The sequence below is a fragment of the Poecilia reticulata genome, linkage group LG11 (genome assembly GCF_000633615.1).
Source record: "Poecilia reticulata strain Guanapo linkage group LG11, Guppy_female_1.0+MT, whole genome shotgun sequence".
NCBI lineage: Eukaryota > Metazoa > Chordata > Actinopteri > Cyprinodontiformes > Poeciliidae > Poecilia > Poecilia reticulata.
In genome coordinates this window covers 26,925,028-26,951,628 of record NC_024341.1, presented here as the reverse complement: position 1 = coordinate 26,951,628, position 26,601 = coordinate 26,925,028, and the positions used below count along the sequence as shown (strand labels likewise).

Genomic DNA, 26,601 nt, shown 5'->3' with positions numbered 1-26,601 from the left:
TAGCGCAGTACTCTTGCAGGGTGCTGTATTTTTCATAACTCAGTGTTTGAAGCTGTAACTTTCCCTGCAGCCATATCTCAGCCTCCAGCTTCATTGCCAGTCATGCAACGAAACAGAAGCAGCAGAGAAAACGGGCTGGTTTTGTGATTTCTGAGACGCCTGCAGAGCTAATGGAAGAATGTTTCTAAMCTTAATGGACACTCTCCTCAACCCAGACCTTTAGCAAAGGTCAAACTTATCTTTAAACTACTTTAATTAGGCCACATYCATTTATTCCCTCTGAATTGGATTACTGTAATTCATTACGGGTTGGTATGGTGCAGCTGATACCGCGGCGTTGGCTCTGTCAGAACCTGCAGCTTCACTGGAACATGCCTGCTCTCCATGTCTGGAGCAGGATTAATTACACACACCTGCTGATTACCTACCAGCGCTTTAATGGCCTCTCAGACCCGGCTGAGACGCGGCTCTTTCTCTCATTCCAGGTTGGACTCGGAAGCTGATTGCTTTAGTTTGGGCTTTTAATGGTTTTCAGAGGTTCTGACAAGAAGATTTGAATTGTGGTCTAATCAGGCCTTTTTAGTTACAGCTGCAGCAGTCCAGAGGAATCTCCTCCAAATTAGGCTTTGTCAGTGTTTTAATCACATCTAGAAACATRGATCCACTAACTGCTTTGCTCAGATTACATTTGGCCTCCTGATTATTTGTCTTCATTATGGCTGCCGAGGGGATAATCAGCGTTTGCATGCCGTTTCTCCAAACTTAGTGGATTAAAATGTGGAATCCTTTTCTACAAGGCAGTGTTTTRGTTTCACTCTTGGGGACTTGGATACTTTTAAATGTAGTTTAATTCTCAATGTGGAGTAGCTCGTAATTTGGTTCATTGCAGCCTTTTGGTCAACTGCTATTTCCTTAAATAAATGGTCCTGACTGATRGCAAAGAACATCCTGGAAAAATACAACCAACCAAACAAACAAACGCATAAGTCTAACGCTGGGGAGGGAAATGGRAAATGGTTGGTGTTTTTTTACCAAAGAGAAATCCATAAACCGCTAAAATCTGACTCTTCTCCATTTTTTAAAAACATTTTGCAGAGAAGGAAGTTGTGCTCTTGGTTTCTTCTCAGGTTTTTGTGTCATTTCCCTCAGGAGTTCTTGGTGCAGCGCCACCACAGGCGAGGAGGGGAACAGGTTTTTCAAAKGATTTGGTTTGTTTGACAGTGAACCACAGCAGCTGAAATGTAACAAGTGCTGCAGTTTTGGTCCCAATCGAACCGAGTCTACTGGACTATCAGGTGGATAAACACCCTGAAGGCGAYATAATCCATTTTCTTTCTGCATGTAGAGATGTATGAGACATGCAGATAACATATTGTGATAAACTGGACTTGATTTCACCATTTTCCACAGAGAAGCCGAAGATCTGGATCTTTAATTTTATAATTTAAAGAAAACACTTTCATGTGACATGATTTTCCTCCTGTGTAGAATATCCATCATACTGAGATGTAAAAACCGCACGTTGACAGGATGACTGGTTTCTAAAAGGCAGGTGACCCAGTGGAAGAGCCWGGTAGAGAAARTGTTGCATTATGRGCCGTTTGTGGCAGTTTGCCGGCTGTTAGGCTCGGAGCGAGTGTGTGGCAGCTCAGACACTAATTTGTGGCCCAGCAGTTAGAAAGATGACTGGARAAACCCACTGAGACTCGCTGAAGGTGTTATTGTGGCTCCACACGGATAACATCACTGTTTAGATTGTCTTTCTAGCTGTAGGTGTGTTTTGGTTTGGATCATTATGGCCCAGGCAGAACATTATCCGCACATTATGTGACAGAACAGTTTGTTCTGTGCTCTGCATGTTGATGTAACAGTGCAAATGTAGCATTATATAGTTTTATTTATGTGCTGCTGCTGCTGCTGCTGATAAATATATTAGATTTAATTAAAGCACCATTGTTTTGCATCCTAATCATCCACTTTGGTTGAAAGGAGACATTTTAGCTTCCAGTCTGTGATAATATTTAGTCAAAACAACAGAATTACAGTTCCAGTTAAATCTTCTGAGTGTTTTCAGGTGGAGTAGGTTGGATAAGTTCATCACTTTGTGTTTCTCTTTCCTTATTTTTGCTCTGGTTCCTGTTCTGTTTAGTCATCCTTTGTGATTCTTGTGTCATTTCTGGTCAGTAATGTTTCCAGGAGAAGCTCTTACTCACCCAGCCAAGCTTTGACACACATCTGGTTCTTATTCCAATGAGTCGAACCCATAATTTACATTTTTGTTGGGTTCTTTTTGTCCTTYGTATGATTTCTGTTGTTTCCTTGTTCATTTGGTTAACATTGTTTTTGTCCTTCTGCTTTTAAGTTCTTATTTGCATTTTACCCACATCTTGTGTTTGGGTGCTTCAGCTCCACTTTACAAAATGGTTGTAAATACACAAATTAACCTTTAAACTCCTTGAGCTTCTTCACGTGAACTATATATACTATATACATATATTATAATCTGTCACATGAAATCCAAATGTTTGTGAGGAAAGTTTTAAAAGGTTTAACATGGCGCTGCTGTATAAGGGGAATGCAGYACAGCTGTTTTACAGACTTGTCCAAAAATTAGCATTTTAAATGTAATCCAGAATGTTACATGGGAGAAAAACAAAGTTAAATTTGGAAGGTTTTTGAAGACTTGTGTTTTCTTTTGCCAGCAAAACAACACAGATATACAATTTCTTGTTGCAATTTAAGACTAACTGCCTCCACATTCGCTCCAGAAGTTAAACACTGAATATTTTTGTGTTTTTTCTGTCCTTGCTCAGATTCAATGGACGGAGGCGGATACAACCTGGACAAGTCTTCACTCAGGTGAGACAATGCACACATTCACGCCCTCTGGTTCCCCTCAGGTTGATGTTTCTRGACGKTGGGAGGAGGCCAGATTACCTGGACAGACGGGCAGCAACATGTGCCAAATTCAGCAGGAAATTGGAAAACCTTTCCTTCCTCTTTGTTCCTTTTCTGCAGTGAAACCTGAAGAATATTAGAATCTGCTGTTCCCAGAAAAAGTACAAGCTGACCTCCTCCTGTAAAAAAAACCTTGACACTTTTTAAAAACCTTTTCCAGACTGCAGTGAATGTGTGTTTGACTGGTAGAATTACTTTAAAATATGGTTTTTACCCACTTCTTTTTTCTTTTCAGCACTCATTCTCCCTGAAAAGACGGGGGCTGAAATACCTGAGCAGATAGTTGATGGAGCTGTAAGGAGCMGAAATGCCTGAGAACGTCGGGTCGCTGTCAGCTCCGGCTTCCTGTCGAGGTAAGGTCTCTCCCATTCCGCTCGAATCGCTGCRCCGCACTTCCTTACATCCCGAAGGAAACAAAGCTACAAGCGTAAACGTGCTCGGATAAGAACCTGTTTATTAAATCACAGTATATCCCCCTGTTGCACCTCTTGCTCTTATATAAGCCAAAATGGAAAACAGTGCGGTTGGAGTGGTTAATTTGTATTCTTCCCAAACACCTCTTTAACATTTTAAAGCTCTGGCTCACAGTCAGAAATGATAGATGCTGTAGGGATATAATGTATTAGATCTTCTCATCTATCTTGTTTGGTCGAGCCATCAAGTTCTGCGAATGGTAAATAAATCTCATTTATTTTGAAGCATCAAATATCTTAAAGAATACTAATCTCTGTAAGTATAAAACATGACTGCTCCCTCAGAGTCGGCCCACTCCTTTATTTACAGTTCTAGCATATAAATTATGCTGTGATGGAGGTCATTAATTCTCATCCTCTGTGCAGGATTTAACGCGTCCTGGCAGGTGGTTTTTGCATGTTTGGAATAAAAAAAAACATGATTTGGATTAAAAATAATTTTGCATCTGCTTGTGAAACGTCCACTGGTTCCAAAGAGTAGAGAAAAGGAGCCAAGTTCAATTATATTTTGATGTATTAATCTGTCAAAATCGATCTAACCTTGAGAGATCTCCATCACACACTTAAATAAGAAATTAGATTCTTGTATAGAGTTCAGGAATTAATTTAATATGGAACCGGTCAAAGACAATTAAGATCCAAAAGATGATTAAAGAACGATCACCAAGAGCTAAAAAATCATGAAAATCAAGACAAACTAAGTATAGATCCTGTCCTGTCCAGTTTGGTGATCCACAAGGCTTTGTTTTGGGGCCATTATAGATTTTGCTGCATCTTCTCCCTCTTGGTCCCTTACTGTATGATATTTACTATTATTGCTCTGCAAATGATATCCAGTTAATCATAAAAAATCTTTAGTGTGTTTTGTAGAATTTGTCAATATAAATATGGGAAAATACATAAAGAGAAGAGAGAAATATCCCCCAAAAAACTTCACATTTTAGCATCTAAATGACGTTTCATAAATGCACAGTTTACCTGGATTAAATTAAAAAACATCCATAACTTCATCTGCTTCTCTGCAGCCAATCAGAGGTGAAGTTGTAGTTATTTAAGAGCTTCTCCAGTCATAAAAATTATATTTTTCCAAGCTCATATTCTTTAGACCAGAGAGAACCCAGCAGAGTGAACTGTTCATTAAAAAGGAGAAAACACTCACACTGTAACCAGGCCTGTTTCCACAATTAAATCAGCTGTTAAAGGTTAAAGGTCATATCTAAGATGCTTATGTGCTCCACAAAGCTGAAAGGATATCCATATTTGTCTCATTTTCTTCCTCTCAGCTGTAGTTGTTCCCTCAGTTGCTGGTAATGATGTGAAATCAATACCTTGATTTTTCTGCAGCTTCTCTGCACCGATGCATTCCGCTGATTTTTATTAACTCGGCTTATTAATGTAGAACACATCATGAAGCGTGGAGCTGCACCGCTGTCTCCAGGGAATATTAATTATGGATACTGGTTTATGTATCAGTACTGCTGCAGATGCCTACAGCCTGCTGTTCTCAGCTTCAGCAGAGAGSAGAATTTATTCGTATAAAGATGGGAAAATACAGAGCGAGGTGAGAGATGCACGAAAAGGTGAAAAACAACAACAATAGTGGAGAACTGGAGAGGGTGTGAAAATCCCAAAAAAATGACAACATGATGGAGCAAAAGGGAATGTATAATACGTACATTTTAGATGAAATGCAGAACAAATAAAAGATAAAGCAGCTCAATATTTCAGAGGCGTTCCCTGACAGCGATGGTTCTGTTGACGGGCGGTTTTCACATTAATAAGTTTAAACTTTGGGGCTTGAAGGTGAAAACATTAAACAGTTTGTTTTGTTTTTCACCACAGCAGATCTATGTTTAAAAGTTGAATCAAAAGTACTTTGATTTAGATTTTCTGAAACTCTTTAAAATCTCTTCGGGGGTTTGTTTTTGTTTTTTGTTTTTCTCTCAGATTTTTGTTCAGTTTTCTTTGGTTTCTGTCTCTTTGAAGAGTTTGGATTATCTCTGCTGTCATTCTCCTTCATTAAAGTGGAAAGCAGGAGCAGGGCACATCATCATGTGTCTTCTTCTGCTTCTTGAAACAAAGTGGAGCTTGTTTCCAGGCCCGGATGGACTCCGCCAGGCTGCCGGTTGTCTTTCATCCTGTTTGTTGTGTTTGTGAGTTGGATCTCAGACTGCGTGTTGGAGAGGAGGAGTTCTGGTTTGGGGATTGTCAGGTTTTATATTTACTTTTTGCACATAATGTGAGTCTGTTGTGTCTTCAGCTGGCATAAAGTGGTTAGAGGTCAATTCTGCAGATCTGAGGCAGATCAACTGGTTCTCAACTGGAAAACCACAGCAGGTTGGAGGTCAGGTTTCGCCTCCAGTGGAGGAGTTTGAAGGTGTTTTTCCACAGATTTGCAACATTTGTAACATTTTGAGCTGCTGTGGTTTGCTTTCACGCTGCACTGTGTTAAACAATCCAAACTCTTGGAAGAACCTGTTCCCCTCCTCGCCTGTGGTGGCGCTGCACCAAGAACCACTGAAGGAAATGATATGAAAACCTCTGAAGAAGACATGAAGCACAACTTCCTTTTTTGTGAATTAAAATAATGGAGAGGCCTCAGATTTTCCCAGTTGTAGGATTTATCTTTTGTCTTTGGTAAAATACAATGAGACATTTCTTCTTTTTGAGCTAGACTTGTGTGTTTGTTTTGGTCTTATTTACCCAGAATGCCCTGCACTACAGTTCACCTTGATGTCCTGTGCATAATTCTTCAACACACTATCAAGTTTGTTAAATAAATTAAGATGTTTTCTCTTTAAATTTTCAACATCAGATCCAATAAATGACTAAAAAAATGAGTCAACAGCAGAATAAACGGAGTGGCATTATTTTCAAAATGCATCACACGCTGCTGATATCCCCAGTTGCATTTTCCTAGCAAATGTTGCTCCATGTAAGAAGAAATAAACAAGCTTCCCAATGATGCAAGATTCGAATATCACGAAGCATTATTACAACACAGAAGTAATGCATGTGCTGCTCTTTGTCTCATTTTTTTGTTTTGTTACCAGAAAGCAGAAAAACATATCGGCGTATAAAAGCATGGCTGCCACTGTCAGCCAGTCTTCAGGTCTGAGTGAGCTCACGGCTCTCAGCAGACAGAGGAGGTGGTTTCTATTCAGAGTAAACTCAGCGGCCGACCCGAGCAGAGTGCTGCCACTGCTCTGTTTTAAGTGGCGTTATGTGAAAGCCTGGCCAGATTTTTACCAAGAATGTTTTGTTTACGGACCGTCATGCATGAAGCTGTGAATTGAGTCGTCGGTCTGAAAGCCTGCTGAGTTTTCCTTTGTTCACGTCTGAATTCTCTTTTACCTCCAGTAAGTTTTTTGTTTTTTCCCTTCAGCCTGACTTGTTTCACTCTGTTTCCACTATAACTATCCTGTTCCTGTTTCTTCATTTGAGCCCTGCTGTGTGTTGAATAATTAGTCTGTATATTTTAAGTCCCTTTTCTCTAGTTATGAAACTCACTAGATGAGTTTGTATGAATAACTATTCTTAATCGGCTTAATCTGATTTAGATGGTACACTGGCTGGACGAAACAAATGTAAAAAAAAAAAGTAATTATCTTCTATTTGATAATCACTGCATGGGTGATTATCTGTGGTAACAAGTTAATTAACCCCAACTGATGTAATGATTATCTTCTCATGAATAAAGCATTAAAACATCCAATGAGATTGAAGAAACTACTAAAAAACTGTAATGAAAGTGAGGAGCCGTTGTTTTCTCTGGGACGTTTGGTGAAATCCAGTCGAGTCAAAACAACTGCAGAATTCAGGAATGTGCTTAATACACTAAACACTAAATCTTACCAAGTATTTTTGGTCTAGTGTTTTGTACTTAAAAGCGAATATCTGGAATTAAACAACAACAAGGGTTCTCAACAAAAACAAAAACAAAGCAAAAAAAAAAAAACATTTACATGCACGACAACAAGGTTTAATCAGAAATATAAAACTGTACTGCTGTCTGTGAAAAAGTAGATTTAAAATAAAGGACATCTTAGATCAGTGGCTCTTAACCTTTTTTGAGGTACCGAACCCACCAGCTTCATATGCGGATTCACTGAACCCTTCTGTAGTGATAAATAAAATATGATTTTTTTCCTCAAATTCAAGACATATGAGTGACCCAACTAGTCTTCTTAAAAGGTAGAGTCTCTGAGAACAGTTCTTCAAAATATAGTCAGTGTTTCCAGCAAAGTTGAGCCGATTGTTCATGAACAAACCAAGGTATTTAAAATTTGCCACAGTTTCAACAGGTTGGCCATCGAGAGAAATTGTAACTACTTTAAGGTCTTTAGATCATTTAATTAGCTCTACATTCTTAAGAGAATGAAAACTTAATAATAAATAATAAAGACTTTGCCGTATTCTGATTTAGGAATGTAATTATATTAGTTGTGTTACCACCCCCACGCCACTAGAGGCAGCAGCAACCCCGAAAAGATGCGACTTAGGAGCAGATTTAGAAGTACACCGAAAACTACAGAATTTGGTAAAAACTGTGAACTTTGCTGAAGTAAATAAAGACAAGTTCAAATCCATGCTGAGAGTGGAGCTCCTCCAATCAGGGCTCCTCCGCAGCTCTGATTGGCTAAGCAATGTAACGTGATCCTCTGATTGGCTAAGCAATGTAACGTGATCCTCTGATCCTCTGATTGGCTAAGCAATGTAACGTGATCCTCTGATTGGCTAAGCAATGTAACGTGATCCTCTGATTGGCTAAGCAATGTAACGTGATCNCTCTGATTGGCTAAGCAATGTAACGTGATCCTCTGATTGGCTAAGCAATGTAACGTGATCCTCTGATTGGCTAAGCAATGTAACGTGATCCTCTGCAGCAAAGCGGGGCGTCATCAAGACAAAGTGTGTCTTTACCTCCGCGGTCGGCAGAGGCTCTGCCGAACCCCTGAGACCGACTCACCGAACCCCTGGGGTTTGATTGAACCCAGGTTAAGAACCACTGGTTTAGATTATAGGGTAGCAGATCTGACTCAAACAAATGCGTTAAACACGTGTGCTAATAGATATTAGTAACTCAGGACCACACTGTATCCCGACAAACTCAGCAGGTGTGAATTAAAGTCATCTGTCTCCCCTCTGCTCTCATTTGCCGACAATAATTACAGCAAGTGTTTATAATTACCTTGACAAAGATGAAGTGAAGGATCAGCTACACCTTTAAAAACGTTATTCACCGGGGAAACCTCCTCCAGCAGCACATGTTTCCCATCATGCACGGCCTGCTTCACATCCATTCACACCTGCTTCCTGTGAGCTCTGCTCCCAGCTGGCTGCTGGGACACGCAGCCAGTTAAGATGCACCTCTGGTTAACAGCTGAGGGAGACGACGACCTTGATACGTCGGCCTGCATTACTCCAGCGCTGCGTTACCAGCAAAGAGTGCAGTATCTCCATTACAGAATCACACCTGTTTACAAGTCCCAGCTCCGGCGGAGATAAATGAAATCAATACTCCGGCTCCTGTGCAATTTCTGCGGCGCTCTGTGGTCTTCAAGTTTATATCATCGCGCATCTTTGCAGCCCAAAGCTGATTATGAAGCAGGGTGCAGATCTGCTTACTTGAAAGATAAGTAATTATACGTAACAGAGTGCGGTGTTGGTGGAGTGGAGATAATGTAAGCCTGTAATAGTTACAGTAAACAGAGACAATCAATGCGTGTCATAAAGCTGGTTATGGCGGGGAGGAGCTTCACAGGAAGCTCTTTGTCTTCATTTTGCTGAGGCGCCAGAAGAATCAACAGAACCGCAGGAGTTTTACTGTCGTTCTGCGTTGGCCTGACATGAATCATGGGGTGGCTGAGATTGTTGGGTTATTTTTACTCCAACCTGGAGTTATTCTAAAGGATTTAAACGTTTCAACGACAGGTGATTCTGGACCAGGAGGAGTGAACCTGCAGTCAGAGACTTGATGCAATCTGCTGGGCTTCTTTAGACTCAACTTTTTACTACTTTAAATAACTAACTGAGCATAATGAAGATCAACTGGAATGTACAGAATGTGTGATTGAACTGAAAAGAGTTTTTGCAAAGTGCCTTGAGATGACATTTTGTGAATTGGTGCTGCATGATTACACAGAATAAATCAGATTTATTATAAATTTCTACTCTCTTAAAACAAATGTGTTGATTTTCAATGCTGGCTTTGCACCAGCTTTAAGCTAGTTTTTTTTTTATTGGTATTGTGTAGTTACGAAGTCGGTCTGTTGTGACCCATTAACAATAAAATAAAATTTTCTACAAGACTTTAATATTTCCAATCAAATTATCACTTTTTTAACATGTTTTGTCAATAAAGTACCTGTATACACATTTACTGTGGTAATACATAACTGATGTGTGTAAAGGAACACAATTACTGTGATAAATAATTGTATTGCAATGACTGTGTTGAATTGTTAGTGGAGGAAATGTGTGAAATTGAGTCGTCCTGATATAAACACATTATTGTTTTAGGTTTTGACTCAATTGAAGTTGATATTAATACATCGGTTTTAAGCTGTTAGTTCTCAGCAGGTACAGTATGTGTTGATGATGAACTATAATGTGCAAAGAAAATAAAATCCTCAACATAAGAGGAAATATTAACCCCTGCGTGGCTTTGTGATCAGCCTCTGGCTGTTTTACTTATTAATGCACTCTAAAAAGTGTTTTTTGGGCTTAAGTTCATCTTATGGACTTATTTACATTTATTTAACTTAATTCTTTTGCTTTTGCTATGCCAACTTACTATTTTGTGTTAATTTAACTCAAAACTTACACTAAATAGTTGAATCAACTTAATTGAATTGCTTCTATAGGTAAAAAGCAATTCAATTAAGTTTAACCAACTTAATTTAAGTTTAACCAATTCAACATATTCTAATCATCCAACTCAATTTGTTAATTTTATTTAACAAATGTATTAAGTATGTTTAAGATAACAGATTTAAGTCACTCTTACTCAAATCATTTATTTTTTTCTAATAAACATTTAAAATCTCTTTGTCTTAATTCTACAGAAAGTCAACTCAAACTTTTAAGTAGTTCCAAACTTAAATATTTTGGAAAACTATTTTTACAGTGTCCTCTAAATATACTCTAATTTAAAAGTTACAAATCTTTTCCTTAAAGGACCTTTTTGCTTTGACTTTACTTTAAATAATTAAGTTCAATATTTGTATCCCACGTCTGACCATGACTCAAGCTGACCAGGGACAGATTCCCTGTGACTGTGGCTCTGTGGGTAGAGTAGTTGTCTTGATCGGAAGGTTGTAGGTTCAATTCCAGCTTCCTCCTGCCGATACGGATATTGATGTGTGAATGTGACTCTAATGTGAGGTCACTGCCTTAAATCTGTTATTTAAATCTTAATACATTTGTTTAAAAAATTAACAAATTGAGTTGGATGATTAGAATATATTGAATTGGTTAAACTTAATAAATTAAGCTGGATAAACTTAATTGAATTGCTTGTTACCCATAGAAGCAATTCAATTAAGTTGGTTCAACTTTTTCATTTTAGAGTGTGCTCTCCTTGGTCAGCCTGGCTGTTGCCGTGGGCGACCACCTGTTGGTGCGTCACTGTGGCTGTGGAAAACTTGACCAGTTGTTTCCAGTTAAGACCATGGTTCCAGAACTGGACTTGTTTAGTACAGGGACCCGTCTGATTAAAAAAAAAACTTCCTGGAGAAACTTCAGCAGTCTCATTTGTTGGAGACAGAACAGAGCTCTCAACACAAACCCGCCCTCATCAGACCCAAACTAGAACAGCTATCTGACTAAATAAAGTACAGAACATTCTGGTGGTCGGGAACGGAGACGAGGCTAAAATATTTATCTTTTAATCAAGCAAATTCTGTGCTGACACCCCAACTTTGAGGAGCCACAAAGTTTGTAGAAAGCGCTTTTTAGTTGTCAGTTTTATGGCGTATAATTGGTCATGGATAAAGATCAGCAACCGCACACTTCCACACTCTGTGTTCTTGGAACGACTTTCACAGGAAGATTTAAAAACAAACTATAAATCACCATGGCGCACATTTCTGTATCTATAATTCTAATGATGATACGGAGAGGCTGTTTTCAGTTGTGCCACAGCAAAGCACTCGACGGGAGACAGATGCACAAGAAGCGGCCTAATGAGACGACAAGCAGCATCTGAAGCCCATAAGCACTTCTCTTAGATTGCATTTCCCTCTTATGTTGTGTCAGAAGCAGCAGGCTCCCGCTGATTGGAGATAACAGCGGCGGAGCTGCCGTAAGAATGTCTTATAAGGTAGATTTAACTCGAAAAGAGGAGAAACATAAACACTTTTCTCTGGAACCTCCTGTCCTCTGGGCTTCCTTGTTAGCTGCTGGCTCTGTGTGGTCATGTTACAGCGGCGCTGCGGCGCTGAGCACCGGGAATATGTAAAATTGTCAAGATAGCGGCGCTCCAGTGCAGATGGGACAGGTTTGTGTGCAGATCTAGCACATGTAGTTGTGAACGCTTCTCCTGAGAGCTGACACTGCTGCCAACATGTTTTGATAATACAATTAAGCTGTCTTGCAGTAGTGGTTTCTGAAATGGTCGCGCTGACAGGATGTATTTATAAAAAGTCGGCTGAATTGGACACATTTTGATGGTAATTTGTTGGAGATAAAAAGCTCTAAATTACTCACTGGATTTTCTGACAGGTGGCTTTGACTTAAAAGACTGTTTAGGAATACATTTTTCTCTCTAAATGCCTTCAAACGACCATTTTCCTCCTGAAAAACATGTCACTTATGAATATTGTAGGCTGCCTCTCATGTACAGTTCACCATCCTGAACATTATCGCCTCCTATCATGTGTATCCCCTCTGCTGGTAATCTAAACACATTTCAGAGAGGGACACCACGTGTAAACATTTTAATGCTTCATTTGATTCATTTCCCATATTACAAAATTTTGGCCAAGATATACTAGGTTGTTGTGTTGGTTGCAAACATCCCAAATGTTTTGTTTGAGCATCATTAGCTGCGTTTCCATTGACCATATAATTGTGGAAATGGGAAGTAAAAAAAAGAATTTCCTTAATGGAAACACGGCAATTTCGCTAAGACTCTTATTTTTTTGGTAAAATGTTTGCACTAGGATGAAGTGATTTTTTAAATTTTTTTTATCTATTGTGAAATTAGTGTATTTCTTAAAATGCAATGGAAACATTTTTAGTATCACATGAGTCACATTCTGGTGGAAAAGATGATGAAGACGACAGTATGATGATGAAGGCTTGGCATGTTTGTTTTTAATGATTTATCTCTTGAACAAGCTTAATTAATGTCAACACACAGTTGTGAAATTGTGTGTTTTTGACATTAGTGGAATATCAACAAAGTTTTTCTCACATTTGTAAATCACAGCTACTCTACGGTTTGTAGTTCAGCTCACATTAAATCTGGTTTCATCTCCTCCACCTCTGATTCTCTGTGTTTGTTGGATGGTTTCATCCCTCCGTCCCTTTTCTAATTCTGGCCAGATCTCTGTGTTTCCTCCTCACTGTGACTTTCTCTGCCAGAGTTAATTGTTTTCTGCCTCTTTTCCTCCTTTGTGTCGTCTGTTTGATGGAATCGGAGAAGCTCTCATTGTCTCTGCTGCAGGGAGGATTGGGATGGCAGGGATACGGATGGGAAGCCAGAGGCTGACTCCGTCTTCAACATACACACACGCACACACACACACACGCAGTCTGTGGAGATAACAGTGATGCATGTAGTTGGAAACATTCAAACATGCCTTTACAGACTCACACAAGCGCGGCTTAGTGCTGCAGCCTGATGTTTGCTCTCTGATTGACCCTGAGACTCGGCTTGACAAACATGCATGATCAATGCGCTCACCTCCACCCGGACTTTAATCTGTTCTCCAAACGATGCTTCCTTCCCTGCAGTGCTGAGCCAGTTTTTCTATTTATGGAGAGGTGTTGAGCTGATGTGAGATGATCGGAAAGCGCCTCACTCCCGTTGTGAATCTCCTTGACGTGTGTGTGTGCACGCGTGGGCGTGTGTGTGTGTCCGCGCGTGTGCGTGTGTGTGCAGAAGCTGGCATGTTTACAAGTCAGCTTTTGGAATTGTCCAGGTGTGTTCGTGCATATGAGCTTGGTTTTAGGTTTGTGAAGGTGTTTGTGCTATTCAGTGTGTGCGTGTACGTGCTTGCATTACGGATGGAGGGGACATCCACCAGAACCAGCCTACCGAGAGCAGATGTGCTTCCAATAATGACTAAATAAAGATGCAGGGAAGCACCGCCAGCCAAACTAATCAACGCCTTGAAGTGAACAACTTTCCTGACAGAGACGAGTGTGAGGCTTCCAGTGTTTGTGACTGAACGGACACATCTGCTGGTGTTTAAGCCCCGTGTGTGTAATAAGAACAGACACACTCTCTGATATTACGTTTACTTCTGTTTGGCTACATTATCTGGTCTGTGAGTTAATAACACTCCGACATATGGTGTGTTTCCAGACTAAATGGTGGATTTGTGGCCAAACATTAGAACGGCATTAAGGTCGGATTACTGCATTGTGCAACTCTCAGCTTAACTTTTAGCTGCTGTGCACAGAACAGTTGATGCTCGACTGATTTACAAACTGTGTTTTGTTTCCACCGTTTGCCTCCTGTCCTCCAACAGCATCAGAATTAAATGAAAAAGCCGACGTCGTTCCTTCGCCCTGACGGCCCTCGTCTTGTTTTTTTGGCAACAACAACTTTCCAAAGTCTTTGAGAAGTTTCATTGAAAGCACCTGCTAATGCTGGCAAATATACAACCCCCTCCCCAACTGCTTTCTATTTAATAACTCTCATTGGGGGAAATTTGTCATCAATCCAAAGTGGCGTCAAAGAGATGAAAAGCATCCTGCACAAGTGTCTCTGGGAATTATTGATACAGTTTCAAAGATGCAATCAGGTAATTTGTTGCGACATTTTGTGGTTCAGTTGCCACAAAATGAATCTTGTGAGGATACTGTCTCATTGCATTTAATGACGCTGAGACAGAAGCAGCTTCAAAAGCCTGAAAGGCTTTTTGAGTGGAGTTAGGAACATGACCATCATCCCGGGGAACTAAAATTGTCTCCCATCCAACACACTACTTTATAAACTTCAATTAGATTCAAAAGTAAAATTGAGTCCATTTGGAGTCTCACTCAATTTGCAAATGATGCAAATGTAAAGTCCAGCCATGGAAAGAATCTACGATTCTGCAAAATGAAAATCAGCAACATTATGTATTCATGGACTGGGGAACACGTATGGAGTTGGTCTGGCCCATCTGCAGCCCACACATTTCCACAGTGAACTGACTAACTGAGCTCAAGTGTTTGACAATTCAGGAGTGAGAGATGCTGTCGAGAGAAAGATGGAGCACACCTTTACTGATTCAAGAGGATTATGGGAGGAAATCAAACCTGATTAATTAACTGATCATCCTCTGTGTGAGCAGGTCCTGCCCACTTAACCCAACAGAAAGCTAATGTGGAACGACATTAACAATGACCTGACAGAAGTAGCTAATGCTGCCTGTCAATGTGGAAAAGGTTGAAGGTTATTCTGCAGAGGGAAACGGACATCTACTAACTACCTCAGAGGTGGACGTCCCAGAAAAATCAATCTGGGTTAAAGACATTAACTTTACCGTTTAAGATTAGCAATTTAAAGGGAAAAGTTCATTACATGACAAATAGAGAAAAACTAACAAGTGCAGCTTGTTGTGAGCAGTTCAATCAGAAAGTTGCACCTGAGCAACTAAACAAACTTACTTCTGTTTTTCCACAATGAACTGCTTTATATGTGGGGAAGATTTTGCAAATTTGTAGTTGCAGTATTTTCCTCATCGCAACCTGAAAGCACGGTGGTGGATGCAGGGTGATCGTGGCTTGTTTACAGCCATGTGACCTGGACACCTTGCAGTCATCGTCTTCTGGATATGACCAAACTGAAGAGTCAGATGTGATTCCATCTGTCCAAACTGAAACATTAACTGGATAAAACACAGCAGCAAATTGACTGAAATAGAGAAAGATCAAAGTTTTGCAATGACCTAATTAAAGTCCAGACCTCGGTCAGATTGAAATGCTGTTAACACTGTGAATGTTGTCAGAGAGACAGTGTTGGAGAAGAAGCTGTCTCTGAGGTCAGTAGTTGCTGCAGACAGCGCTCTGTTACACTGACCTGAAGGTAAGGCAGTTTGTGTCCAGGATGTGTGGGGTCTGCAGAGCTGTTTTAAGTCCTGGATGGAAGGAGAGGTCAGCCCTGATGATCCTCTCTGCAGACCTGATGGGTTGTTGTTGTTGGGTCTGATTTTTAGAATGAGCCGAGTTAAATGAAGAGGAAACATTTTAGGTGTTGCCTTCCATCACCGGTGGACATTTTAAGCACATTATTTATAAACCGATGACAAAATAACAGGGTGATAAAAGTTGCTGTAATTCAGTTGCTGGTTGACACACAGACTGTGATCATTATATTCAACACTTAGCTGCCGTTAGCCAGTCCGTCAGGACGTTTCTTTAACTCTCGGATGCCTGCTTGCTGAGTGTTTACTGTTATGACTCTGGGTCCAGATGGGTCCTGTAGAATCTGCACCAGTGGTTTTAAACGCTGAGCTGAGTTCTCCCAGTCGGGCTGTAGTTTGCATATGACACATATTTGGAGTTTTGCTTTTGGAGACGCTGTGTGGGCACAAGGTCACATTTTTCTGACTAGCCATAAAAACGCCTGACACCTGGGCTTGTTGAGTTTTTAGTACTGATGGGTTTTTGCTGCTCAGAAGATGGGGTGCACATCTTGACAAAAATAAAGCCTCTACAGTCCTATAAGTGTGGATCAGAATGTCTTCACTCTGCTCCTGTAATCTGCCAGCAAGTCTCCATAGAAATGTTGCCTTTATTCTAAAAAACAACATCCAAGTTAAGTAAAACGACTTTCTGGATAAATACAGTTCTGACTGCGAATGAAGAGATTAAAAGACTTCGACCTGCACAAAGAGAGAGAGAGAGAGAGACATAAGATCAGAGGAAAGATGGAGAGATAGAGGAAGGGCAGGGAGATTAAGAGACAGTATTATAGTTCCATTAAAGCTTTCTCTTTCATCAGTTTGCAGACTGAGCTTCTCTCTGTTCATGTTTCATATCGATTCTCCTCTTTCGTTTCTCAGAATTGAAACATTCCTGCAAGATTCTGAAGAACAAATGCCAGACACACGGGTAGAAATCTTTTCCTCAAAGAGAGTTTGTCTGCATCCAACATCTAGAACTGGATTGAAATCTTTAGTCGAGTTGATCGCAGGACCTGCAATTAAGTAATCACAATTAATCATGTTTTAATTCAAGCAACGGGAGGACAGAGGGACTGTGGGTTTTGTCTGCAGGAACTGCTTTGGTCTGTTGTGACGAAGAAAGACCAGAGCCAGAAAGTGAAGCTCTTGGTTTGCTGGTCCGTCTACGTTCCGACTCCAACCTACGGCCACGAGATGCAGATGGCGATCGAAAGATCGAAACAATGAATGCATAGATGGATTCCTCATCAGTGTCTGGCAGGAAGAGAAGTGCATGATGTCACACAAGTTCAGCTACAACAGTCTGGTGATGTAAATCTAGAAGAGAAGAATAAGCATTTGTGTGAAAAAACAAATTAGTGAAAGTGTGAAAGTGTGCCTTAAAGGAGCCAGTGAGCTATTGCCAGGAATGAGATGAAGGTGGGGAAGATAAAACAGAGAGGTATTTTGGGAGGTATGAAAGGAAAAACATGCCATTCTGGGATCTTTGTGTCTTTTTATCCCCTTAATGTCTTTAATTAAAGCCAACAGCATTGTTGCTGTGCTCCCTTGGAGTGTCATTAGCAAACCAAATCTCAGCTTGGAAACAAACTGATGGAGGAGGAAGAGTGAGGGTCAAAACTTCTGATGATGAGGGGAACGCAGCGTGAGAGGAAGGTACAGATGGGACGAGGGAATTCATCAAGGCCGAAGGAACGCTGGAAGTCGAGCTCGGCGAGATGAGTGGAGTTATTAAAGGTGAAAGAGAGCTGGAGGCCGGGACGGAGAGACGGACGCATGGGATGAGGATGATGGAATGGGACGAATAGACGGCTGGAAACGGGAGAGAGAGAGACAGAGGGCGAGAGAGGGAGAGAGGGAGGGAGGGGGAAGCTTGGCGGGGGGATTTGTGGATTTTAACTTCAAAAGGGCAAAGCTGGAGAGGAGACAGGCGGCCATGAAGAACGTATTAGCGAGCTAAATGTGTGGTTTTCCTGACACATGACCACATTACGCCAGCAGCACGTTTAATCAATCTGGTCTCCCTGCCGCTGCTGCAGACCTCCTCTCATATGGGAACGCCACCAACATCAGATGGATCGATGAAAGACGGGAAAACGGGCAAACTCTCAGATTCACACGTTTTTATACTTAGAAAATATAAAAAATATATAAATAAAATATAAATAGGCATGTTGCATACTTTACGTTCTAAATAAGGTCCTCATATTGATACAGAAAACCAATTAAAAGTCACAAACTACCCAACCTTTCACTTCCTGAGGTCTGTGCAGGAGGCATTCAGAGATCTCAGGGAAATTCTGCCATTTATAAATATTTTATTATGTTTGTTTTATCCTCCGTTATTATGCAAGCACACAGTTTTACTGTGTTATGCTTTGCTTAAAGCTCCAATAATATTCAGTTTATTACAATGACAACAGCCTATGGAAAGTTTATACCAGCAACATTATGATTGTTGAATTGATAATAAAAACGGATTAATCAAGTATAATTCATAGCAATCACTTTGATCCAGATGCGTTTGGGTTTGATCATTTCCCTGTGTTCCTTATGCTTCATCAAACTTGATGCTCCTAAACTGACAAAAAACATTTTACTGTCAAAATAAGAACAAGACATACCCTCCAAAATAAGAGCCTTCACTTTTTTCACAGCAGGTAATTGGTAATTATATGACTGGTTTAATCCAACCGCTGTTACACATGGGATCAGTGTGGCCCTTTATGATGAAGCTGAAAATTTCAAAACAAAAGCCTCAATATCCCTCTCAGCCTTTTCCTTTTTATTAGCCTCTAACTTAAAATAAGTATTTTAGCTATTTCTTCTCCCATGTTAGTTCATTGCACTGCCTTAGCCAAAATATTAGCAAAATATTAGCACTAGCATTAGCCTTTTTCCTAAAATAAGGATTTTAGCTATTTTTTATGTATTGGCTATGTTTAGCAGTGAATGGAGGAAATCAATGTAAAACAACATGCTAGTGATGCTCCACATGCTACTGACACCATTTAGGCTAACATTAGCATTTTGACTAATTTTAGCCAATACACTAATTTTAGAATACTGAATCTCCACATAGTGTTGAATACAGGTTAACTAAGCTTAGCATTGATGCTAACTTTTAGCATCAGAACCCCTGATTTGGTTCCAACTGATAGGCAAGCCCTGCTGAAATTTCTTCAGAAATTTTCTATTATTACCTGTTATTAATATGGTTTTAAGAGATGACAGTTTTTTTCTGGTAACAAACTTCCATGAAGTATAAATCAGATTTTTACTTTTGTGTTGAATGTTTGTTTTATAATACATTTACCACCAATGACAAAAAAAAAAAGAAAAATCACTTTTCTGCCAAATTCCACCTGCACAATTCTTGTTGAGTAGTAAATAATGATGAGTAGTTTTTCAAAAGAGCAGAAGAAATGTTATGTTTTTTGAACAATAACAACATTTGTTGTTTATCTGTTGCTAGGAGATGAGTGCGTTTTCTGGTAGCGAAGAGCCACGAAGTAAACATCCGATTTTTACTTTTGCAAAATTTACTTAATGTAAATTTCTTGTATCTAAGCAGATAAGAAGTATTTAAAATATATTATGTTTTAGAAACAGTATTACTTGTTATTAATATGGTTTTAAGAGATAAGTGTTTTTTTTCTGGCAACGAACCGCAGCGAAGTACAAATCAGATTTTTACCTTTGTGTTGAATGTCTGATATATTCACCAAAAAATAATAAAAAATACATTTTCACTTTTCTGCCACATTAACTAACTGCACAATTCTTATTAAGTAGTAAGTAGTGTAGATAAGATGGACAGTATATCAAAAGAGCAGAGTTTTTTGAACAATAATATTTGTTAATCTGTTGCTAAGGGATGAGCGCGTTTTCTGGTAACAGATTTTGAATTCTGTGTATTAACATTAGCACAAACATTAGTAGTGCACTTCCTCTTTCCCTTGCCTTAAATAAGCTTCTTAACTCTTTTTTTTATACATTAGCCATGTTTATCTCACTGAATGGAGGAAGTCAATGTAAGACAACATGCTGATGCCCCACATGCCACTAGTAGCATTTAGAATTAGCATGTTGGCTAATTTTAGCTTATACACTAATTTTAACATACTGAATGGAGTATGTTAAGCATGTTGTGACTCAACATGCTAGTGACTCTCCATATGCTACTGAGTATATTAGAGCTTACTTTAGCATTGATGCTAATTTAGCATCAGAACGATGGGTTTCAACTGACGGGAACACTTTGGCGTTCGCTTCTTTGTGCATTTGAATTGATTTCTTTCATCTGTATTAGTCTGTTTTATCGTGGTTTGCTGTTCCTTTCCATTCTTAGTTCAGCCTCTTTCCTGCTAGTCTCTCTCCATCAGTTTCCCTGCTTTTCTTCTGCCACAGCTGTTCCACATTTCCTCTGATTAGTTCATCTGGTTCTCTGCGGTTTTGTATAAGTTCTCATTATATTATTAAAGTTCTCTGTTAAACCACAGTTTTTCTCTGCGTTGTGGTTCTTCATAACTGTAAACATGACGGAAAGCCTGATTTGAGCCTTTGAATCATAAGTTCAGGCTTCCAGAACCTTTTTGCATACAAACTGATAACCAGGAATGAGTTAGAATGATTATACAGTCGTCTCTTTCTGTTGTATGTTTGATTAGAAAGAGCCATGACAATTCAAAGCTTTGTCGTTCTAAAGGAAACAGATGCTAAACAGGTTTATGTCACAGCCATCGTAAAGTCAAAAACATAATGTAAAAGAGGCTTTTGTTACCGATATGAAGAGCAGCGTTCTTATCAAAGGACCTAGATTAAGCGCGATAATAGCTGCCTGTCCTTGAAAATGAAAAGCTCTTCAAAAACATTATTAAGGACTTGTTTCAACGTAGCCATTTTTTGAGGGCCAGGTCCCCTTCTCTTTGTTCCCAATCAGGAGCCACTTAAATGAAGCACTTTGCACAGCGCATCACTGCATTTAACCATTGTCCCTGCTTATCAGACAATAAATCAGGCTGCAACAACACWGAGAGCTACTTCAGTTCCTGCCAGAACTTCTTTACCAGGATTTAAAAAATTATGCAGACATTTACTTYAACCACTTCTCCAGCAGTTTTGGAAAAGTGTAGTACCTCAACTCTGAATGCAGCCGTACGTTGGGATGCTCGCTGCCTACTCAGAGTAAGCATTCTTTAAAAACTGCAACCACCGACAAAACCAGCTAAGCACCAGAAGCAATGGTTGGCCTAATTCGGTAAACATGWTCTTAAGTTGGAAGTAATTCACTTTCTGTAAACTGGCACCAGGGGGCAGAAGTGSTGCTAATGCAGTGAGGTCTAAGGAAGAGGAAGGTGATAAAGTTACAGGCAGTTGCTGGAGACTCTGACGGTCAGAAAGCAATACCACAACACCTTTAGCTTCTGACGTCTCGCTTGGATGTTTTCATAAATGAAAAARCTGTAAACTGAAGAAGTTTGCTCAGTAATACGTCGTACCGATAGCAACTGCATTCGCCTTATAAGTGGTGTTTKTGTGCTTTGAAAATGTCTTGCTGTTATCATTTATAAAATAGATTTGAAGCATCTCTGTATTGGTTTCCTTTGTCTCTTTGTCCTCTAACCATCTTTTACATCCACTCTGCAAGATATACTCGTCTTCGGTTCTAATCTGCTTCTGTAAACATACACCACGGCTCTTCTACACAATTKTTGCCAATTTTTCAGATTGATGCACTTAACAGAAACGTAATCTCTACTCTTGTTTTCCATTTTGCATGGCTGTCTCTCRGTGCTGCTATCTTGTTTCATGCTTGTAAACTTTGAGATGAAACAGATATCAAAATAATATCTTTGTGAAGCAATTTGTGGAAGTTTTAAAAAAGCAACAAAGCAAAGATATAACTTGAAAACATTCTCTGATGTATATGTTTTTAGATCTGGTTCCATTGTGTTTTGCTACCAGCTGCAATATATTGTTAGTCTGGACTTTATCCACCGAGCTYYACTAATGTATTCACACCCTGATCAGATTTAGTYACAGATCGCATTCACCTTACAATGTCTTCTTCTCTCCCCATTCTTCTTCTCCTGTACAGAAACGATTGCGCCTCAGCAGATCCATGTGGTTCGGCTCATCATCAAAGCAAGACGAGTCCAAACTGCAACAATCAATCAGATCTGCAAAGAGATCCGTTTCTGCACCTTAGAGGTGAGGAACAGAGTAGCTAATATCTCTGCAGACCCCGCACATCCTGGACACAAACTCTTTAGACTTTTGCCTTCAGGTGCTACACTGCGTTGTTTGCAGCCTCCACAGAGACAGTTTTTTTCCACCTGTCTGTCTCTCTGATGAACACCAAACAATTTTGTTTTGTCTTTTACAAAAACAGTGACGCTTTACATATCTGCAAAAAGTTGAAGTTATATTCCCTGTTTGTGTGCAAGGACATGACAAAAAGCTAAATCTGAACTTTAATGTATTTATTTTATGTGTTAGAGCAACATAAAGTAGAGCATAATTGTAAAGTAGTATCAGATAAAAAAAGAGTAAATTGTCAGTTGATGGTAATCAGGATAAGCTGTAAAGCTAATAATCTCTGATGAATCAGTGCTTACGTAAATGCTCTTCTTTTTKGTTTTTGATCAATAAGTTTCTGTTTCCTTAAGAAAAATCTGACTGTTTTAATATTGTATGCTTAATTCATTGTGAAGTATGTAAACAAGWCCACAATATAATTATTTTGTGATTTTAAAATCACATTTTTAGCCCAAAAAGTCTGGTTGGCATGACGATTTTGGCTGATAATATGTGGACTCCCATCACATCCTGGTTAAAATATAATACTACTTAAAAAAAACACTACAGTCAATTAAATGCTTTAGTCAAATATTATATTTTTATTTGACTCTTTTGTGTAAATGCTTGRTCAAACAGAAACCCGTATGTACAAAACAAAACTTGCTTGGGCACAAAATTCTTAAAATAATTGTGGATCCTTCAGATTGCAGCGCACAACTTACAAAATAAAATGAAATTTTATCAACAAAAGCATGGACGGGGCATGAGAGAAAAATAATTGGCTGCTRTAAGAAGAGATTGAAGCTGTGGGTGGGTTTTTGAAAAGAATGTACAGTGGCAGCCAGCTGTTAACAGCTGGACGTGTTTCAGGCCAGAATATAAAAGACGCCCGGCTGCTAGAGACTTATTACAATGAACGCCACACTACTGAGCTTTAAAAGGTCGGCTAGCAGCTATGCCTACCGTAGATACATCAAGGCTAATTAAAATATAATTAATATCTCTAAGACTGAGCTGACACAATAATTCAGGAGCTCCATCAGCTTTTCAAATRCAGCAGGGGAGATGTTGAACCAGCATACCTTCATTATCAGACAATAACCTTTTACAACTGGAACACACTTTTAGCAAAATTGTTGAATTATGGTTATTATCCTTCTGAAAATTGTGTCTGTGTTTGGCCACATTCAGGCCAGGACTTGGAGAAATCAGGACATTCTGACCTGTTGCTCTGTAGGGTAAGACGGTAGACCCAGTTTTCCAGAACTGGGGCGCAGATAGACCCAAAAATAGTGAAAAATACAAGCAGATTTGCATCAGCAGAGTCCCGGTGGCTTTGCACTGAGAGCCTTTGCATATGCCTGATTCTGCAGCCAGAGCAGGAAGTGRATTGTTTCATTATGACTCAAGCAGAGCTGCATGGTGRTGTGCTGGTTGGTAAGCAGTTTCCCTCCAGAAACTAAAGCTGAGTTTTAAGTCTGAGCCCATTTGGACCTGTCCCTGTCAGTTTACATGTTTTCCCCCTGCAGGTGTGTCTTTCTGCTCCTCCACAAACACACCTGGCAATGCGAACGTTGCCTTGCTGCACCCTGACTTCAGCCTGAAAAGTCTGCAAAAACCCATGAGAGGAATCCGAAAGTTAATTAGATACTTGGGTCAAAGTTAATAACATGATTCTGTCTGAAGTGGGCTCAGTAAAGTTTGTTCAGCAGAATATGAAATTATGTGATAAAATTCAAATTGTTACAAGGCCAGACGGTCGTTATTCTACAATTTTTAGCAGGTGGAAATGTAACCAGACTGAAACTCTCTTTTTAGAATTTACCAGATTTCTTAACAAATTATTGACTTTATATTTTTACTCACTTTTTCATTTGGATTTTCATCTTAATGCAGCTCGTTTTCAAACAATATTTGTCTGTATTTATATGTATTAATTTGAATGGACTTTGACTTATGGCTACTGTAATAAATTTTACTTGCCAGTTTTCATCCATCCATCKTCTTCCGCTTCATCCGGGGTCGGGTCGCGGGGTCAGCAGGGAGGCCCAGACTTCCCTCTCCCCAGCCACTTGTTCCAGCTCCTCTGGGGTAATCCCACGGCGTTCCAAGGCCAGCCGGGAGACATCGTCCCTCCAGCGTGTCCTGGGTCTTCCCTGGGCCTCCTCCCAGTGGGAAGGAGGCCCACTGGAGGAGCCAGTGGAGTCACTTCCACTGGCTCCTCTTGACGTGAAGGAGCAGCGGGTCGACTCTGAGTCGCTCCCGGATGGCCGAGCTTCTCTTAGGGAGAGCCAGACACCCTACAAAGAAAACTCTCTTGATTTTTTGCTCATGACCATAGATGAGGAAAGTAGATTGACCGGTAAATCAAGAACTTTGCCTTTTGACTCAGTTCTCTCCTCACCATGACAGACTGGGCTTAAAGGAGGAACYGGTTCTTCTTTAAACCCGCTTGACTGCAGAAAACAATTCAAACATTTTTAGCTGTAACATTGAGGTTCTGATCTTGACATGCAGACTGGATTGTTTTGAGCGTGGTGTGTGGATCGTGCCTTTGTGAGAAYGTTCAACAGGTGGTAGCTGTTCCTTTAAGCGCTCTGGATGCYGACATCAGCAGGTAGCTGATGTCGGCCAGTGAAGCTCGGTGACCAGATGGCTGATGGGTGTTTGGGTTGTTTTTGTTGTTGTCCTGTGTAAAGGTGAATCTCTGCTCCAGTCTTTCACCCTCTAAAAGGTTTTCTGCTCTGTATTTACCTCCATCCATCCTCCCATCATGTCTGACCAGCTTCTCTTCCCCTGCTGAAGGAAAACATTCAGGCTGAAATCTGATAAACAGGGAACCAATGGAACCGTTTCAGACCCGGTTCTGATGTGATCGATCCATTTTCCTGATGTTGGTTTGATGGATTTTCAGGCTCACTGGGATTATAGTTTACTTTTTTAAATCAATCAATTAATCTTCCTAATTGAATGTTTATTAATTTAAATATTTTTGTACTCACCTTTTCAGAAAAAAACATTTTATATTATTGTTGTTATTAAGAAAATAAACATATTAAACATATCTTCACTTTGTCTTTTTAATATAATAAAGGCTGTTTCTTAAACTGCTGGTATTTGATACTTGGGGGGGRAAAACTCATCTTTCACTGGGTTTTGTTCTTGGGAAAATAAATGTACATCCTTTCTTGTAAGAGCGCTCCAGTACCTCTCTGCAGGTGTGCAACAACAGATAAAAGGATGCAGCTTATTTCATCATGTTCCATTGGTACACAGCCCTTTGTCTTTATGCTGGCTCCTGCCCTCTGCTGTGCTGCACTGCAGCTCTGCAAGGTTATTTTGTTTCTCATCTTATGGACCAGAGTTTAAAACTGGTTCATTTTCTCAAGGCGTTCTTGGGAATGCACAGTTAATTGAAGCCTGGCTGAGGGATACAGGACATCACCCTATCAGAAAATCAGCCTTTGGTCATCCTACCTCGTCTGAATGTTGGTACTTTGATACATGCAGTTATTAGCAGAAGGTCGCATCTGTTTATGGTCTCCATCCGTCTCCCGTTTCCAGGATTTACAGCTTTAATTTGTTTTTTAAAAGCACTTCGACGAGTTTTCCACACGAAAAGGTTGATTTGTAACCTTTAACATGAGGCGACCTCATATTGAGACCACATAATAACTCCGACCCCCAGGCACTAAGAGCGCAATTGCATGTTAACATCAGTTTAATGACCAATTTCTCACAGAGGGAGGCAGAGTTAGAGTCTTCTTCAGGAGACTGAAAATCAAGAAGTGTTTTTAAAATGTAAATCTAAGCGGTTGAGGTGTGTAGATTAGGTTACATTAAAAAAAAAAAGAATTGCTTTTGAACTCTAAAATTGATTTTTGCTACTGAGAAATAATCACAAAAAACCTTGTTCTCATGTCGGYGGGTCATTGTGTACATTTTAAAATCTGGGGCAGGAAATGAAAGCAGTTTATTTTTACTGAAATAATTTTCACTTATTCTCTCAGCAGGAATTAAAACACGTGGTTTATATTTAATGCTTTATGCCTGAAGAAAAWTTGCACTTTGTAATGTTCTACAGATGAGATTTTCACATTGAAGTTTGCCAGGTTTTGTTAGATTTCTTTATTTTTTTTAAGTGAAACTCAAGATGAGTTTGCAGAGCTTGTTCCCAGCAGGAGGCCGACCTGTTCACAGCTGGATGCTGATGCTGTGCTACCAACATGTGTGCTCTTCTGGCTCTTTGTGCTTCTCTTGAAGAATAATTTGAGTTGTTCTGAGGTTACGAGGCATATCGGTTTGGATTTAAATCCAAATGCTTGATAAATAGAGGAAAGAGAGAGAATATGATAGAAAAAAAGTCTGGTTAATTGATCATCTGGGGTATTTTTTAGCATTATATYGTAAGTAAGTTRCTWTATCTATACCCACAAATTGTAGCTTTCAGTTGCATACAACTGAAAGCTGCACAGTGGCGCAGTTGGTAGAGCTGTTGCCTTGCAGCAAGAAGGTTCTGGGTT

At 39.8% G+C, this 26,601-nt stretch overlaps 1 long non-coding RNA gene across 1 annotated transcript; it reads left to right on the top strand.

Annotated features, from left to right (window-relative positions):
* The first annotated feature begins 1,194 nt into the window (after window positions 1-1,194).
* LOC103472954 (uncharacterized) lies at window positions 1,195-23,944 on the top strand. The gene is made up of 4 exons (XR_534948.1): window positions 1,195-1,295; window positions 2,814-2,859; window positions 3,194-3,311; window positions 21,876-23,944. It is a non-coding gene; the product is annotated as an uncharacterized LOC103472954 (long non-coding RNA).
* Window positions 23,945-26,601: the final 2,657 nt, after the last annotated feature.